This window comes from Caretta caretta, chromosome 11 (assembly GCF_965140235.1).
Source record: "Caretta caretta isolate rCarCar2 chromosome 11, rCarCar1.hap1, whole genome shotgun sequence".
In the NCBI taxonomy this organism is placed as follows: domain Eukaryota; kingdom Metazoa; phylum Chordata; order Testudines; family Cheloniidae; genus Caretta; species Caretta caretta.
Genome location: NC_134216.1, coordinates 50,850,633 through 50,867,242, shown reverse-complemented (window position 1 = coordinate 50,867,242; position 16,610 = coordinate 50,850,633). Strand labels below are relative to the sequence as shown.

The window sequence follows — 16,610 nt, the reverse complement described above, 5'->3', positions numbered from 1 at the left end:
AATTGAAAAAAGGGGTAAAGGAGCAACCAATTCTGCTTCCAGCTGGAGCCAAGCCAGGACTGTACAGTATGAGGGAATGAGTCACTGCATAGCTTGGCTAAGAATTATTGCCTGATGGCAAAGTTTAAAATTAGGGAAGTTTAAAACCACCTGTTTTGACAAGGAGCTGTAATCTGTGTAAGGAGATTCTGGGTTTGTTTACCGTACAAGAAGGGCTTAAACATGGTTTTAGATTTTTGGTTAAAATAAAAGTGAGGAATGTAGATAGGGAAGGAATTCATAATAAAAAGGATTCTGGGAAGTGCATTCATTTTAGTAGTTTATTTTTCTCCAAAATGGGGAGAGGTAGCACCTGCCATCTATTTAAATAGTTTGCTAAATTGCATGATTAATGGGACTGGATTAACGTTGTCTATGCTTTTAATTTCCCTAGAGAACAGGATGCCAAGATATCCCAGGTTTGTCTGTTGCCACCCAAATGTCCCTTTTGGAGAGTCACTTCCAGCTAGATCTGATGAGATCCTTATTGCTTCTGAGTTATCCCAATGTATCTTGTAGCCAGAGAATTTGCCAAAGTTATCTATTTTTTTTCAGGATGTTTGGCACAGATTGATCTGGATTTTTAATAAATAGGAGGATGTTGTCTGTATATAGAAGGATTTTTTTTAATCTCCTGAGACCCTTGATTTCATCTCTTGAATACCTTGGTGTTCCCTAATTCAGTGGCTCCCAACCTTTCCAGACTACTGTACTCCTTTCAGGAGTCTGATTTGTCTTGTGTATCCCCAAGTTACATCTCACTTAAACTACCTGCTTACAAAATCAGACATAAAAATACAAAAGTGTGACAGCATACTACTACTGAAAAATTGCTTATGTTCTCATTTTACCATAATAAAATAAATCTATTGGAATATAAATATTGTATTTACATTTCAGTGTGCAGTACATACAGAAATACAAACAAGTCATTGTCTGCATGAAATTTTAGTTTGTACTGACTTTGCTAGTGCTGTTTATGTTGCCTGTTGTAAAACTAGGCAAATACCTAGATGAGTTGATGGACACCCTGGAAGACCTCTGTGTATCCCCAGGGGTACATGTACTCCTGGTTGAGAACCATTGCCCTAATTAGTATTGCAAATGGTTCTAATGCTAAATTGAACAGGAGAGGGGCAGGGACATCCCTGTTTAGTTTCCTGAAACAGATCACAGCAGGGCAGGCAGAAGGAGATAGGATTTTCTATTTATTAGGCTACTAGATTTGGGATTAGAATATAACATCTTTATCCGTGAAATAAAGGAATTTCCCAACCCAAATTTAGCCAGGGTAAGAAACAGATAATGCCAGTTCACTATGTCAAAGGTTTTCTCTGCATCAAGTGAAACGTTTGCATGGGAATGTCTAGAATGTTGGTGGAATGCCATAGCATTAATCAACTGATGTCTGAACCATGCTTTTTAAAATAAATCTCACTTGATTGGGGTGAACCATATCACTCACTACTTTTTCAAATCTCTTAGCCAATATTTTTGAAAGTATTTTATGTCAGTATTGATTAAAGATATGAGTCAGTAGATATTATACTTTCACACATCCTTTCCTGGTTTAAGTAGAACTGTAATTAAGACTTGCCTCATAGTAGGAAGTAACATACCATTCTCTAAGGCATTTTCATAAATGTACAACTTCTTAGGAGCCATAATTTCTTTAAGAGTGTGATAGAATGCTATCAGTAGATCATCAGGGCTGGGGGTGCGGGGTCTTGCCTAGACTCACTTCCTCCATGGCCGTGATTATTTCTTCCGACTACAAGGGAAAAGCCATCCTGGCCTGCTACTTTTCTCAGATTTGTGGGAGGAGAAGAGTTTTAACAAAATTATTCAGTTCTGGGTCAGCTGGGCTGGTATTACTTTTAATGCTTATTTACAAAGATAGCCCTGATCATTACCTCAGTGTTGACTAATCTGTGGAAAGAAAAACACCAAAAGAAATAATTTACACAGCGCTTAATATTTATTTCGAAATAATAAACCAGATCTTGGCACACAGTCACCGCATGCACGACTCTTGTGGCACAAAGGAACTATAAGGGAGGAAAATTTTCCTCAGATGGAGCAAATGTAGGCTGTCATATTTGGCTCTACACCACCCCCCTCTCCAGGCCATGAGATGGAGTGAGTTGGGGGAGGTGAAGTGGGGGCACTGCTGTTACCCAGCTTAAAAATTCAGGAGCTGTTACATAAGTTAGAACATCCCTAAGGTTGCTCTAATTACAGAGAAGGTTTGAACAAACCCCTGGATGTCCCAGGGATCAGGGGAGTGCATGTGATGTATTCTCAGCTTTGCCCCATTCCACTTCCCATCTGTTTCTATTCCCCATCCATCAGGTTCTGTGCCAAGCGCAGTTAGGCTAGAGCAAAGGATCAGGTATATTTTCTAGTTTTAGAGTACAGATAATGGGAAATCATAGCCCAGCACTGTGCTTATGATTGCCATTATAGAACATGATCTTTCCACTTGGATAACATTGCAAAATAAAAAAATGCAATCGAAGCTATTTTTTAAACAAAGAACTAATGGTATGGATCTTGAAGACGTAACACAGTCTCTAACACTTCCTTCTAAATATCAAGTCACTCTTCAGCCCTAAAACTATAGTCTCTTTCTTGTATGCAATTACTTTGGGGGGGTTCAGTTTCTGCACCCTTTAATGTTGCTCCTTGATCACGCATGCAGACACTGGTGAGTAATGTGACACACTATCTCCCCTCTATGGTTGCATTCGTTGCCTCCTTAGTACTTTGTGCCAGTTTACCTAGAAAAACCAGAGTTGGCTAGTTGCAGATCAGAGTTTTCTCGTGACCAATATTGGGTTTCACTGATAGAACATGAGTAAGGGGAGTGCCTTGCCGCATTGATGCTAGTTATAGAACATGATCTTTTCTACACAGTGTTATAAGGTTCTGAAGTATGTTTTGTGCCTTTGACCTGTTTGGGGGTGTACAGGTTTTGGTAGGACTTTCAGACAGTTATTTGCAGGTTGTGACACTGGAACTTCCACAAACCAGACCCAAGGATGTAGTGCTAAAATTGAAGCCTAGTAACTTGGGTTTGGCCTGTCATTCAGCTGTTCTTTCTAGCTCCTTTGCTCTTTTACCTTCTACTTTCTTTTACTTTTCTACCTTAAATTCTGTTTACCGTCTAGCTGGAGGCAAGAGGACACAACTATTCTACTCCTGGGATAAAATGAATTCAATAAGCATTGTCTAAAAACTATATATTCACTTTAATTCTTCTGTTTTCCTGGTGTGGTAGTTATCATTTATTTAAAACGTTCAGATCTGTGCACATAGTAAATTAACCACTTCGCAACCCTCTTTTACGAAACTTTTACCATCCTATTCAACTGCACAGAATAAGTATTAAATGGCACATAAGAATTACCATTGGCTAGTTAAGTGAACTCTTATTTGACGCATTAAATGGGTGTGCTGTATTCAGAATAGGAAAGAGAGTATGAGTTAGACAATAAGTTTGCTTCCCTTTACCACAGAGTGTCCCAGGAGGAGACAGCTCATGTGTCTCTAATAGCACTGGCAGATTGCATTGGCATTTGGACACAACAGATGTGCTTTTAGATACCCAGTGGCAATGAAGATAAATTTACCTCCTTTTGAAATAAAAATAAAAAATGCTTTCATGTAGTCAGCTTCAATATCTGAGTTTTATTTTGGTATATCATAGCAACCTTGATTTCTTTCCTAACCTTGGGCACAGGAGATCCCTAAACTGAACATACACAGGAACATCTCCCTCCTGTCCACTCAATGAAATGTGATGTACAGCGCAGAGAAACAATGACAACAGTGTTGGAAACCAGGTCAGCTCTCTCTTCCCCACAATGGCCCCAATCCAGCAAAGTACTTGTGTGCAGTAGTATTGCTGACTACAATGGGATTACTCATGTGCTTAAAGTTATGCATGTGCTTAACTGCTTTGAGGGAGTGGATTTAAAGAACTTTTAAAAAAGCTTGATTGCTGTCAAGGTTCCTTCCCCACTCTGAACTCTAGGGTACACATGTGGGGACCTGCATGAAAAAAACCCTAAGCTTATTTTTACCAGCTTAGGTTAAAACTTCCCCAAGGTACAAACTATTTTACCTTTTCGTCCCTGGACTTTATTGCTGCCACCACCAAGCGTCTAACAAATATAACCACTTGGAAACGTCTTTCCCTCCAAAATCCCCCCAAGCCCTACACCCTCTTTCCTGGGGAAGGCTTGATAAAAATCCTCACCAATTTGCACAGGTGAACACAGACCCAAACCCTTGGATCTTAAGAACAAGGAAAAAGCAATCAAATTCTTAAAAGAAGAATTTTAGTTGAAGAAAAAGTAAAAGACTTACCTTTGTAAAATCAGGATGGTAAATACCTTGCAGGATAATCAGATTCAAAACACAGAGAATCCCTCTAGGCAAAACCTTAAGTTACAAAAAGACACAAAAACAGGAATATACATTCCATTCAGCACAACTTATTTTATCAGCCATTAAAACAAAACAGAATCTAATGGCATATCTAACTAGATTGCTTATTAACCCTTTACAGGAGTTCTGGCCTGCATTCCTGCTGTGGTCCTGGCAAAAGAAAAAACACAGACAGAGAGAACTCTCCCCCCCCCCCCAGCTTTGAAAGTATCTTGTCTCCTCATTGGTCATTTTGGTCAGGTGCCAGCGAGGTTATCCTAGCTTCTTAACCCTTTACAGGTGAAAGGGTTTTTTCTCTGGCCAGGAGGGAATTAAAGGTGGTTAGCCTTCCCTTTATATTTATGACATGCCCCCAAATCACAGATAGGGTGAAACGCTGGCTGTGATTTCTTCCTGGCGCTCTAGGAGAAAACAGAGTTAATAAGACATATGCACCTCTAAATATACCACCAAGTATATAAAGACTAACAATATTTTCCACATCTCAAGGACGATTTTAACCAGTTGATTTTGGGAAACTTTCACAGGAGAGTTCATCAGCCACTTTGTTAGAAGCTCCTGAGATGTGTTGGATGTCGAAATCAAAATCTTGGAGAGCTAAACTCCACTGAATAAGTTTGTTATTTCCCGTGGCAGTATGAAGCCACTGTAGCACAGCATGGTCGGTTTGCAGGTGGAAACGCCGTCCCCAAACATATGGGCATAGCTTTTCGAGAGCGTAGACAATGGCATAACGTTCTTTTTCACTGACTGACCTGTTGCTTTCCCTCTCAGACAGCTTCTTGCTGAGAAACACTACAGGATGGAATTCTTGATCCAGTCCTTCCTGCATTAAAACTGCTCCCACACCATGCTCGGATGCATCTGTGGTTACTAGGAATGGTTTGTCAAAGTCTGGGGCCCTTAGCACAGGGTCAGACATGAGTGTCGCTTTAAGCTGGTTAAAGGCCTTCTGACACTTTTCGGTCCACTGAACAGCATTTGGCCATTTCTTTTTGGTTAGGTCAGTCAGTGGGGTGGCGATTTGGCTGTATTGCGATATAAATCGCCCATAATATCTGGCCAAGCCTAAGAAGGATTGGACCTGTTTCTTTGACTTTGGAACAGGCCACTTTTGGATAGCATCCACTTTGGCCTGTAGGGGGTTGATAGTTCCTTGACCCACCTGGTGTCCAAGGTAAGTCACTCTGTTTAGGCCTATTTGACACTTCTTAGCCTTAACAATTAGTCCTGCCTCCCTTATGCACTCAAAGACTTTTTGTAGATGTTCCAGGTATTCTGCCCAGGAATCCAAAAATATGGCCACATCGTCAAGGTAAATGACTGCATATTCTCCTAATCCTGCTAGGAGACCATCTACAAGTTTTTGGAAGGTGGTGGGTGCATTCCACAGCCCGAAAGGGGAGTACATTAAATTCATACAGTCTGACATGGGTGGTGAAGGCTGACCTTTCCTTGGTGGATTCATCTAGCGGTACCTGCCAGTAGCCCTTGGTTAAGTCCAAGGTAGAGATGAACTGGGCCCATCCCAGTTTCTGTAATAGTTCATCTGTGCGTGGCATTGGATAGTTGTCTGGGCGAGTTACAGCATTTCGCTTACAGTAGTCCATGCAAAAACGTATCTCCCCATCTGGTTTGGGAACTAGAACCACTGGAGATACCCATGCACTGCCAGAGGGGCAGATTACACCCATCTGTAACATATCCTGGATCTCCCATTCTATAGCAGTTTTAGCTTGAGGCGACACCTGGTAAGGTGGGACTTTAATCGGGTGAGCATTACCTGTGTCAATGGAGTGGTATGCCTGTTCAGTCAGTCCTGGGGTGGCTGAGAATGTCTGTGCATAGCTAGTGCACAGCTCCTTGATCTGCTGTCGCTGGTCATGGAGAGGTTCTCCTTTTCCACATCACCAGCACTTTTCCCTTCATAGTAGACACCTTCAGGCCACTCAGCGTCATCTCCTCCCTGAGCTGTCAACTGACAAACCTTTAATTCTCTGGAATAAAAGGGCTTTAGAGAATTAATATGGTACATTTTAGGCTTTCGGTTGGAGGTGGGGAATGCTATGAGATAATTAACAGCTCCCAGGCGCTCCTGGACCGTGAATGGTCCTTCCCATGATGCTTCCATTTTATGGGCCTGGAGCGTCTTTAAGACCATGACCTGGTCCTCTACTTTGAAGGAACACTCTCTGGCATGTTTATTAGACCAGGCTTTTTGCTCTTTTTGAGCATCCTTTAGGTTTTCTCTAGCAAGGGCTAAAGAGGTTCGGAGGGTGTTTTGTAGGTTGGTTACAAAGTCCAGAATGTTAGTTCCTGGAGAAGGTGTAAATCCCTCCCATTGCTGCTTCAACGACTGTAATGGCCCCTTAACCTCGCGGCCATATACAAGTTCAAATGGGGAAAACCCTAAACTGGGATGTGGTACAGCTCTGTAGGCAAAGAGCAACTGCTGCAACACTAGGTCCCAATCATTGGAGTGCTCATTTATGAATCATGGCCCCCAAAGTCCCATTAAATTTCTCCACCAGGCCATTTGTTTGATGATGGTAAAGGGTGGCAACCAAGTGATTCACCCAATGAGCTTCCCAAAGGCTTTCCATAGTTCCTGCCATGAAATTAGTTCCTGCATCTGTGAGGATGTCGGAGGGCCATCCTACCCTGGCAAAAATGTCTGCTAGTGCCTGGCACACACTTTTAGCCCTGGTGTTGCTTAGAGCTACTGCTTCCAGCTATCAGGTGACAAAAGCCATGAAAGTCAGTATGTACTGCTTTCCTCTGGGTGTCTTTTTTGGAAAAGGACCCAGAATATCCACAGCTACTCACTGAAATGGAACTTCAATGATGGGGAGTGGCTGGAGAGGGGCTTTGACCTGGTCTTGGGGTTTTCCCACTCTTTGGCACACCTCACAAGACCGGACATAGGTAGAAACATCCACTGGGAGGGAATAGGCAAGGAATGAGCTCCCCAAATGGTCTTTGGTCCTGTTCACCCCAGCATGGCCACTAGGATGATTGTGGGCTGAGCTCAAGAGCTTTACCCGGTACTTAGTTGGAACTACCAACTGTCTGAGGATTCCAGTCTTCCTGGTGTCCACCAGAAAGTTTCCTTGTATAAAAGCCCTTTTTCTACAACAAACCTGGATCGATTAGAAGAGCTGAGAGGCGGTGGATTGCTCTGTGCCGCCGTCCAAGCTCTCTGGAGGCTTTCATCTGCTTCCTGTTCAGTCTGGAACGGTTCCCTTGACGCTGGAGACATCAGTTCCTCATTGGATTGTGGACCTAGGCTTGGTCCCTCTGGAAGCGATTCAGGTGATGGGGCTGTTTCCACTTACTGTGAACTGCTCTCCACTGGGGCACTATGTTGGGTTTCAGGCTCCGGCTGAGCCTCTTGTGTAGGGTTATCGGCTGCTGCCGGTTCAGGTTCGGTGGGGTCCTCTGGTGTTGGGTTGCGAGTACTGGATTCAGTGCTGGCAATGGGTCTGGTGTTGGTTGTTCCGCTGGTTCCGGTTCTGGGGCTGGCTCTGTCTGGGTCTCTGGGATGGGATCCACTACTGCTGTTGCAGACGTTGGCATGGGGTGCGGTTCCATCACCTCTGACTGGGTCCTGGTAGAAGTTTCCGGAACAGAGCTAGGTGTGACAGCTTGCTTAGCCTGGCTGCAGGTGACCATTCCCACCCTCTTGGCTAGTTTTACATGATTGGCCAAGTCTTCCCCCAACAGCATGGGGATGGGATAATCATCATAGACTGCAAAAGTCCACGTTCCTGACCAGCCCTTGTACTGGACAGGCAACTTGACTGTAGGCAAATTGAAAGAGTTGCACTTGAAGGGTTGATTTGTCACTTGGATCTCTGGGCCGATTAAATTGGGGTCCACTAAGGAGCATGGATAACCGACACTTGCGCTCTGGTGTCCCTCCACGCGGTGACCTTCCCGCCCAAGCTCACAGTTTCCCGCCACTGAGAGGGTCTCTGGTGTGATTCCGGTGCAATGAACTGTAATCTGTTGGGGTTCTTGGGGCAGTTGGCCTTTACATGCCCCGGCTCATTACATTTAAAACATCGTCCAGCTGACGGATCACTGGGGTGAGGTGGGTTGCTGGAGAACGGTGTGGCAGGACAATAAGGTGTCTGGAGTATTTCTTGGTGTGTAGTTGGGGCCTCGGGCTGCCCCCAGTAGTAGGGAGTTGTCTGAGGGGGTCCCTTCTGGTATCCACTCCAGCTGCGACCAGGGTTGTTCCTCTCTCCACCCGTTTTGTTCCGGATTGCCCTGCCTCTCTGGCAGTCTAGGACTGTTCGTATCAATCAGCATAAGCAGCAAGACTTTCTGCTGAGTCCATTTCCTTATCCCATAAACACGGTTTTATTTTCTCCTTGGACATCGTCGGAATTGCTCCTAAGCTATCAAATCACACATGCCATCAAAGCTAGTGACACCCCTTCCTTGGACCTCTTTGTCTAACAGATCCTTCATCTGGTTTAGATAAGCCACATTACTTAGTCCAGGCCCTCTCTTAAGGGTTCGAAATTTTACTCTGTACGTTTCAGATGTAATTTGAAATTGCTTTAAAACCAAATCCTTGAACTTATTATAGTCAGAAGCCTCATCAATAGGCATCTTATTGAATATGTCCAGAGCTCTTCCAGTCAATTTTGCGACCAATGTGGTCATCTTGTGAGCTTCAGGAATTTTATGGAGAGTGCACAGTCTCTCAAAGGTGAGAAAATATTCAGCAATATCACTGGATTCATCATACTGTGGACATAGTCGCTCCCATCTGTGGATTGTTAGGGTTATCCAGTAGATTCCGCTCAGCCCTTACCTTCTCCATCTCCAGTGCATGCTTCCTCTCTTTTTCCCTTGCCTCCATAGCTCTCCTGTGGGCAGCCTCTAGGGCTTTTTCTGTCTCTTTCACTGCCTCCAGTCTGGTTAACTCCAATTTGTGTTGTGCCTTGGTTTCTGTCATGTTAGCCTCTCTGTTTTTAATTAACTTTACACCCAAGAGTTAGAAAGAAAAAACAAACAAAAAAAAACTTTGCTTGTCAATATATCTATATCTATATCTATATATAAATAGATTGTGCTGTAACCGGATACCTATGTTCTCTGATAGTGATGGTCAGCCTACAGAAAAATCCTTAAAAAAAAAAGCCCTAATACATTTGTCTCCAGGCAAATAGACAGAAAACCCCTCTATTTGCTCTCAGGTAAAAAAAAAAAACTTCTTCAGGTCTGTGAAGACCTGGGAATTTCCCTGCAGGAGGTTAACTACCCTGCCTTTAGGTAGAGAAAACTCCAGCTCACAAAATACAATTCCCCTTTGTCTCTGCTCTGGCCCCCAAGCAGAGACAAAAAACAAACCCTCTAACTGCTTTCAGCTTAAAACCCGCTTTCCAGCAGCCCAAAGGGAAAAAAATATATCCTTTTTTAAAATCTGTGCTTCTGGTTCAAAAAATCTCAAACTGATCTCAAAATGATTTCAAGTTAATCCCACCGCTCTGCGACCATGTCAAGGTTCCTTCCCCACTCTGAATTCTAGGGTACAGACGTGGGGACCTGCATGAAAAACCCCCTAAGCTTATTTTTACCAGCTTAGGTTAAAACTTCCCCAAGGTACAAACTGTTTTTCCTTTTGTCCCTGGACTTTATTGCTGCCACCACCAAGCATCTAACAAATATAACCAGGAAAGAGCACACTTGGAAACGTCTTTCCCTCCAAAATCCCCCAAGCCCTACACCCCCTTTCCTGGGGAAGGCTTGGTAAAAATCCTCACCAATTTGCATAGGTGAACACAGACCCAAACCCTTGGATCTTAAGAACAAGGAAGAAGCAATCAGATTCTTAAAAGAAGAATTTTAATTGAAGAAAAAGTAAAAGACTCAGCTCTGTAAAATCAGGATGGTAAATACCTTACAGGGTAATCAGATTCAAAACAGAGAATCCCTCTAGGCAAAACCTTAAGTTACAAAAAGACACAAAAACAGGAATATACATTCCATTCAGCACAACTTATTTTATCAGCCATTTAAACAAAACAGAATCTAACATGTATCTAACTAGATTGCTTATTAACCCTTTACAGGAGTTCTGACCTGCATTCCTGCTCTGGTCCTGGCAAAAGCAACACACAGACAGAGAACCCTTTGTTCATCCCCCCCACCCCCAGCTTTGAAAGTATCTTGTCTCCTCATTGGTCATTTTGGTCAGGTGCCAGCGAGGTTATCTTTAGCTTCTTAACCCTTTACAGGTGAAAGGGTTTTTCCTCTGGCCAGAAGAGATTTAAAGGTGGTTAGCCCTCCGTTTATATTTATGACAATTGCCATATATAAACAAAGCAAAATGTCACAATGGGATGAGCCATGTGTATTTCCTAATGCTTCAGTTCCTGAACTGTTAGACCTGTTGCATAACCAGGACCTACAACCTTCAATAATTACTAATACCATAGATGTACTGTGCTGGAAAGGGCCCTCTGATTCTGTGAATAATACTATTTTAGCAGTACTAGAATGAAAATGTTAACTTTTAAAGCAACTTCTCAAATTATTAGTTACATGCCCCTCTGCAATTCAACCAAAAATCAAGGTGTTTTCCAAATTCTCTTTTTAGAAGCATAATTATGCTTCAAGATATTCAATTCCAGCTTCTGAGTTGCTAATATTTCATTTTCTTTGTATGTCTGCCATACAGACATCGATAAAGCATCCAAGCAGCTCTGATAAATGCACCCTTTCAAAATGGTGATCATCAGAAATTTGAGCACTAAGTTCAGCTATATGAGGCAACTTAGATGGTTTATTATTTGTTAGAAGTATGCTGTACATGTGATGTGTGCTTAATTTTTTTTTAAATCCATATTAAAAATGTGGAGTAGCTGTAAAGAAATAGACTGGAGTATACATGGATATAATCATAGGTTCATTTATTTAATAGGCACTTAAAAAGAGAAAGGGGTTCTGTGACTCTTATTGTGTGGTAGAAGTATATTAAATCTTTTCCTTGAATGTTTTTTTTTCTTTGCCAGATCATACTGAGCAACTTCAAATCCTTTAACTGCTAGAAACTAACTACAAAGCTTTCTTAAGACATACTTTGGTCTTGTTGAGTGGATTATATTGTCCAGCTCCTTCACAGCTGAGCACAGTCCAATGTTGCTGATTTTTCAGTAACTCTGAACCGAATAAAATAGTTTCTATGGAAATATTTTGCCCCCCCCAGCCCCCTCCCAGGGGAGGAGTTATTGATTGGACCAGTAATGATGAGACACGGTGCCTGTCAGGGAAGTGGACAGTACATGCTTGGTAAGGCAAGAGCTGGGCACCTCTTTCTCCTGAGGGCCTCTACTTCATGTTGGCTTGGAATCAGGGGGCGGGGGGAAAGGAATGCTGATTGGCTCTCATGCTCCTTTCCCTGTACCCCACCACCACTTTGTCATGGTGTGCGTGTGTGTGTGTTGTGCTTTTAGGGTTCATGAGCTTGTGCACAAGCAGCAGGGGACAGTAGTGTATGCAAAGAGCAATGTCACTGAAATGGAGATATTCAAAAACTGATCAAGCAGGAAAGGGGGGAGAGCCAAAGGCATGTGCAGATGAACAATATTTGTCCCATCAAAGCCCTTTTTAGCCAACCAGACTGGACTCTGTTCATACACAGGGCTAGCAGCTACCCGATCAGGTGCCAATTTGCTGCAGTCATTAGAAGACTTAACCTACTTCGGTCTCAATCCAGCAAATTTTGGCATGCATTCCTTTGCAAATGGGGCAGCAACGTCAGCAGCACTGAAGGATTTTTACTTTCAGTAGTTCCAGGAAGTTAGGTCCTGTAATAGTCTGATTTCCTAAGCCCATGTCTGCCCTACTGATGGATTGCTGGGCATGCCAGGGTTTGAACTAACCATGTAATTTGTGATTGCAGGAGACCTAGGAAGGGCAGTGTCTGTATCTGTGGACACTCTATTATGCGTAGGCCCAAAAGCAGGCAGCCAGGTTGGCAGGTGGATCACAACTGAGCTTTAGGACTGAAGCCATCTGCCTTTGAGGGTGTGGTGGAAGGGGTATGTTGTGGGATCAGCTGATGCCCCTTTTGCATTCATTGATGGTCCATCTACACCCAGCTGATATCTTGGTGATTTATCTGGTAAAAATGATCTTGGGACTTGCACTGGAATACTTGAGAATTAGGATTCATTTGGGGTGTGGAATTGATTGAGGCCACAAACAAGACTAGTTTGGTCAGACATGCTCATGAGATGAGTTTTTTGGAGGGCCATGAAAAACGTGAACTGCAAAGTTGTCAGTTTTTGGTTACATGATGGGCACAGTAAAATTCCTGGCATGTGAGAGTCGAGAGGGTGAGCATACAACACCCCTTCTTTTTGTTAAAATAAGTTGAGGTCTTCTGCTTAAACCCATCCTTGTGTACCATTCATTCACCTACATATCCTAATCAATGAAAAAAATTGTTGCAGATAGGCCAGACTCATTCCCCAGCTGTAAGACCAGATTCTGATCTCAGTTACAGCATGCAAATCAGGACCAACTCCAGATTTCCAGTGTTATGAGGTCAGAATCATTATTCATGGGGATCACACCCCCGTAACAGAGGTTTATCTCCTTGCAAGCTATGATATGAAGCATGTATCTCCACATGACTGCTTCCTGGTGCCAAATAAGAGATGTCCCACTCTCACGGTCACAGATTCGATGGGGCACAACCTGGAACTGAGGTACCTCTGACCCCTCTGTCTTACCAAGCTATGCTTCCTCTCACACTGTGATGTTGTGACAAGCTGCAAACCTCTGGTAGGTACTGCACTTACCCAGACATCCACAGGCAGGAACAAACCCAGCTGAGTTACATGAATGCTTCTTCTAGCCCAGGGGTGGGCAAACTTTTTGGCCGAAGGGCCACATTGGGGTTGCAAAACTGTATGGAGGGCTGGGTAGGGAAGGCTATGCCTCCCCAAACAGCCTGGCCCCTGGCCCCTATCTGACCCCCCTCCCACTTCTCGCCCCCTGACTGCTCCCATTGAAACCCCTGACCCATCCAACCCCCCCTGCTCCTTGTCCCCTGACAGCCCCCTTCTGAGACCCCCTGACCCTAACCACCCCCCCAGGACCCCACCCCTCATCCAACCCCCCACCCCTGTTCCCCGACGGCACCAACTCCTATCCACACCCCTACCCCCTGACAGGCCCCCTGGGACTCCCATGCCTATCCAACCCCCACCCCTGACCGCCCCCCCGAACCTCCACCCCATCCAACTGCCCCCTTCTCCCTGTCCTCTGACTGCCCCCTGGAACCCCGTGCCCCTTATCCAACCCCCTGGGCCCCTTACCATGCCGCTCAGAGCAGCATGTCTGGCAGCCGTGCTGCCCAGCCGCCGCCAGACATGCTGCCATACTTCCCTGCAGGAGTGTGCAGACCTGCTGCCCAGAGCGTTGCCCACGCGGTGGCGTGGTTGTGGAAGAGGGGAACAGCAGGGGAGGGGTCAGGGACTAGCCTCCCCGGCCAGGAGCCGGGCAGGATAGTCCCGCGAGCCAGATGTGGCCTGCGGGCCGTAGTTTGCTGACCTCTGTTCTAGCCACCCATGAACCAACAATGGAGAGGCTCCAGCCAATTCCCCCAGCATCACAGCCTAAGACCCCAGGGCTATACAGTCATGCCCTGGTCAGAAGCCTGACCAATGTAAGTTTATTACCCAGTCTGCCACTTCTACAAAGGCAAGTGGACAGACTTCATAACTTCCCATACTAGGATAGTACATACAATCCAACAGGATATTAATGTTCAACACAGCAAAACTTTTAAAGTGATACCTTGCAAGGCATACCTTGTAGGAAACATTATATGACAGTGGTGAATATGGGGGTTTCAAGCTGTTGATTTGGGGTACAGAGTCTCACACTCGCCACTAGTTTAAATCAATGGAGTTCTGCCCATTATGCTGCTCTGGGAAATATCATTCAATAACTCTGCTTGAAACAGTACAAGACCTCAGTACAACAGTAACAGGCCTGTTGATACAGAGTTTTACAAATGCTGTCCAACTCAACAACATCTGCTGTGCCAGTGGCTACTGAATATACATGCTGTCTGCTCTCTTTCTCCAACACTTTAATCAATATAGCCACTGAAGTCTTTGATTTTCCATAAACATCTTTATCTCCTTAAGAAGGGTACTCTTGGTTGGAGGCAAGGATATAATAGCTCTGTATAAGAATATATTATGATGTTTAATGACTGCATTAATTCTTTGAGGCCATTTTTTCTTGATTTGGCAGATCTGTATGAGGCTTCTCACCTGGCATCCAGCAATGAAATATACATCTTTAGGTGTATACTAACTTACTAAATAAAAAATGATTCAAGGTAGTACAGAGTTCTAATAGATCATACCAACAGTAGCATCTAGTTGAGGACATCTTAAGCCTTTGATTGGAGTGGTTAGAGTTTGTAAACTGCACTGATTTAACATCTACAAGTCAAAGAACTTGCAAGTTCACTCCTGCCGATAACAGAGCTTGAAGGCTCCACAGGCTGAATAGCTCCATATCATGGAGCTTAATTAGTACATACTTCAAATGTCTGTGCTGATGAATGTGACAGAGTGAATGGCCCTCTAATTATCTGTAGGAAAGAACAATGACACACAGCTACACAGGTTCCCCCACATTTCCACACCAATTTGCATAGCCAGCTTAAGTAGTGAGAGAGGAATTCAATCTCCATATATCTTCTCTTGCTAACAAGGGCACCAAATAGTGCCACTTGTGTTTATATTAACACCTATCCACTCAGAATTAGACTGAAACCATCAGCTTCTTTTGTGTAGCCCACAGAACAGCCATGCAATAATAATGTGTTTTTTTTCCTCCAGTGACTACTGAACTGAGCTGGATTTGAACTATCACCGAGAGAGAAGATTCCACAGCTTTTCACCAATTCCTTGACTATTCATCTAGACCTCTTCAATGTAAACTCTTAAAATAAAGTAGTTCTGCAGAAACAGACAAAGAAAATTAGAACTCTTAAGTAGTTAAGGTTTTTTAATTGTTGTTCATAAGGAAACTGATGACCGTCCCTACACATCCATTATTGCATTCACTATATTTTATATGGAGAGTAAAGAATAATTTCCAGCTATGCATTCTATGACAATTTAATGTCAAAAATAATAGCGGAGTTTCTCATTATAATGGAGCTCTTATGTCAAGCCATTTAGCCTTATGGAAGAATGTATTAACATTTACTAGATTCAGTAACTGTGCAGTAATAAATTTGGTAAGATACAAGTTATTGGTGAAAAATGGCATATTTCAAAACACAACAACATTTAGTGTGTTCCTGATGGCCACTAAAGTAAAGGCTAAAAAACCCAGCTTATTGTATAATGTTTTGGAAAGTGGAACACAAGACAAGTTGTCTTTGGGATGAGATTTTTCCAAGTTAGATTCACCATGAAGTAGAAATCAATGTTTGTGAGTGTCCATGTAATGTTTGAGTGAAATCCCTACAAGTAAATTTTTGAGATGAGGGAAAAAAAAAAAAGCATGGAGGGGATATAACTCAAAAATTGTTGAATGGGGTTAGATCATTGAGGCGATGTATATTCAAACACTCTCCACAATTCCAATATTTGGAGTGGAATGATTTTGTTAAAATGATCAGCAGTGAAATGATTAACTATTTTGATGTTCAACTCACATCATTCTGTTTCAGAGTTAACCTCAATTGAGAATAGGAAGAGTTATTTCACACCTCTTCGGGGATTAAATGCTGACCCTCCACTGAGCAAAGCCTTAGTATACAAATGAGCTTTACACAAAGAAGCTTGTAAATTCTGAGGAAAAGACCGTACTTAATCAAGTGGCCTGGTTTAGAGCCCGTGTGTGTGTGTGTGTGTGTGTAGCCTTTCCCACAAAGCCCACTACAGCTTAATGGCATTGGTAGCAGCCGGGAACACTATATACTCTCTGCACAGGGGATGCAGATCTGTGCAAATATATAATGGCAGATCACCCACGAGTGTAGAGGTTTCCTGTGTAGTATTCAGGGCCTTCTGTTTCCCTGGAGCAAGTGGGGTTGGTAAGCAGTACTTGTCCCTTTGGGCTGT

General features: G+C 43.4%; 1 long non-coding RNA gene across 1 annotated transcript in view; it reads left to right on the top strand.

The window, feature by feature from the left end:
* The window catches only part of LOC142068562 (uncharacterized), an 80,568-nt gene extending 65,046 nt beyond the window's left edge, over positions 1-15,522 (top strand). Inside the window, exon 4 of the long non-coding RNA XR_012664399.1 lies at positions 15,375-15,522. This is a non-coding gene — a long non-coding RNA (uncharacterized LOC142068562). The remainder of the gene's footprint in view (positions 1-15,374) is intronic.
* The last annotated feature ends 1,088 nt before the right edge of the window (positions 15,523-16,610 follow it).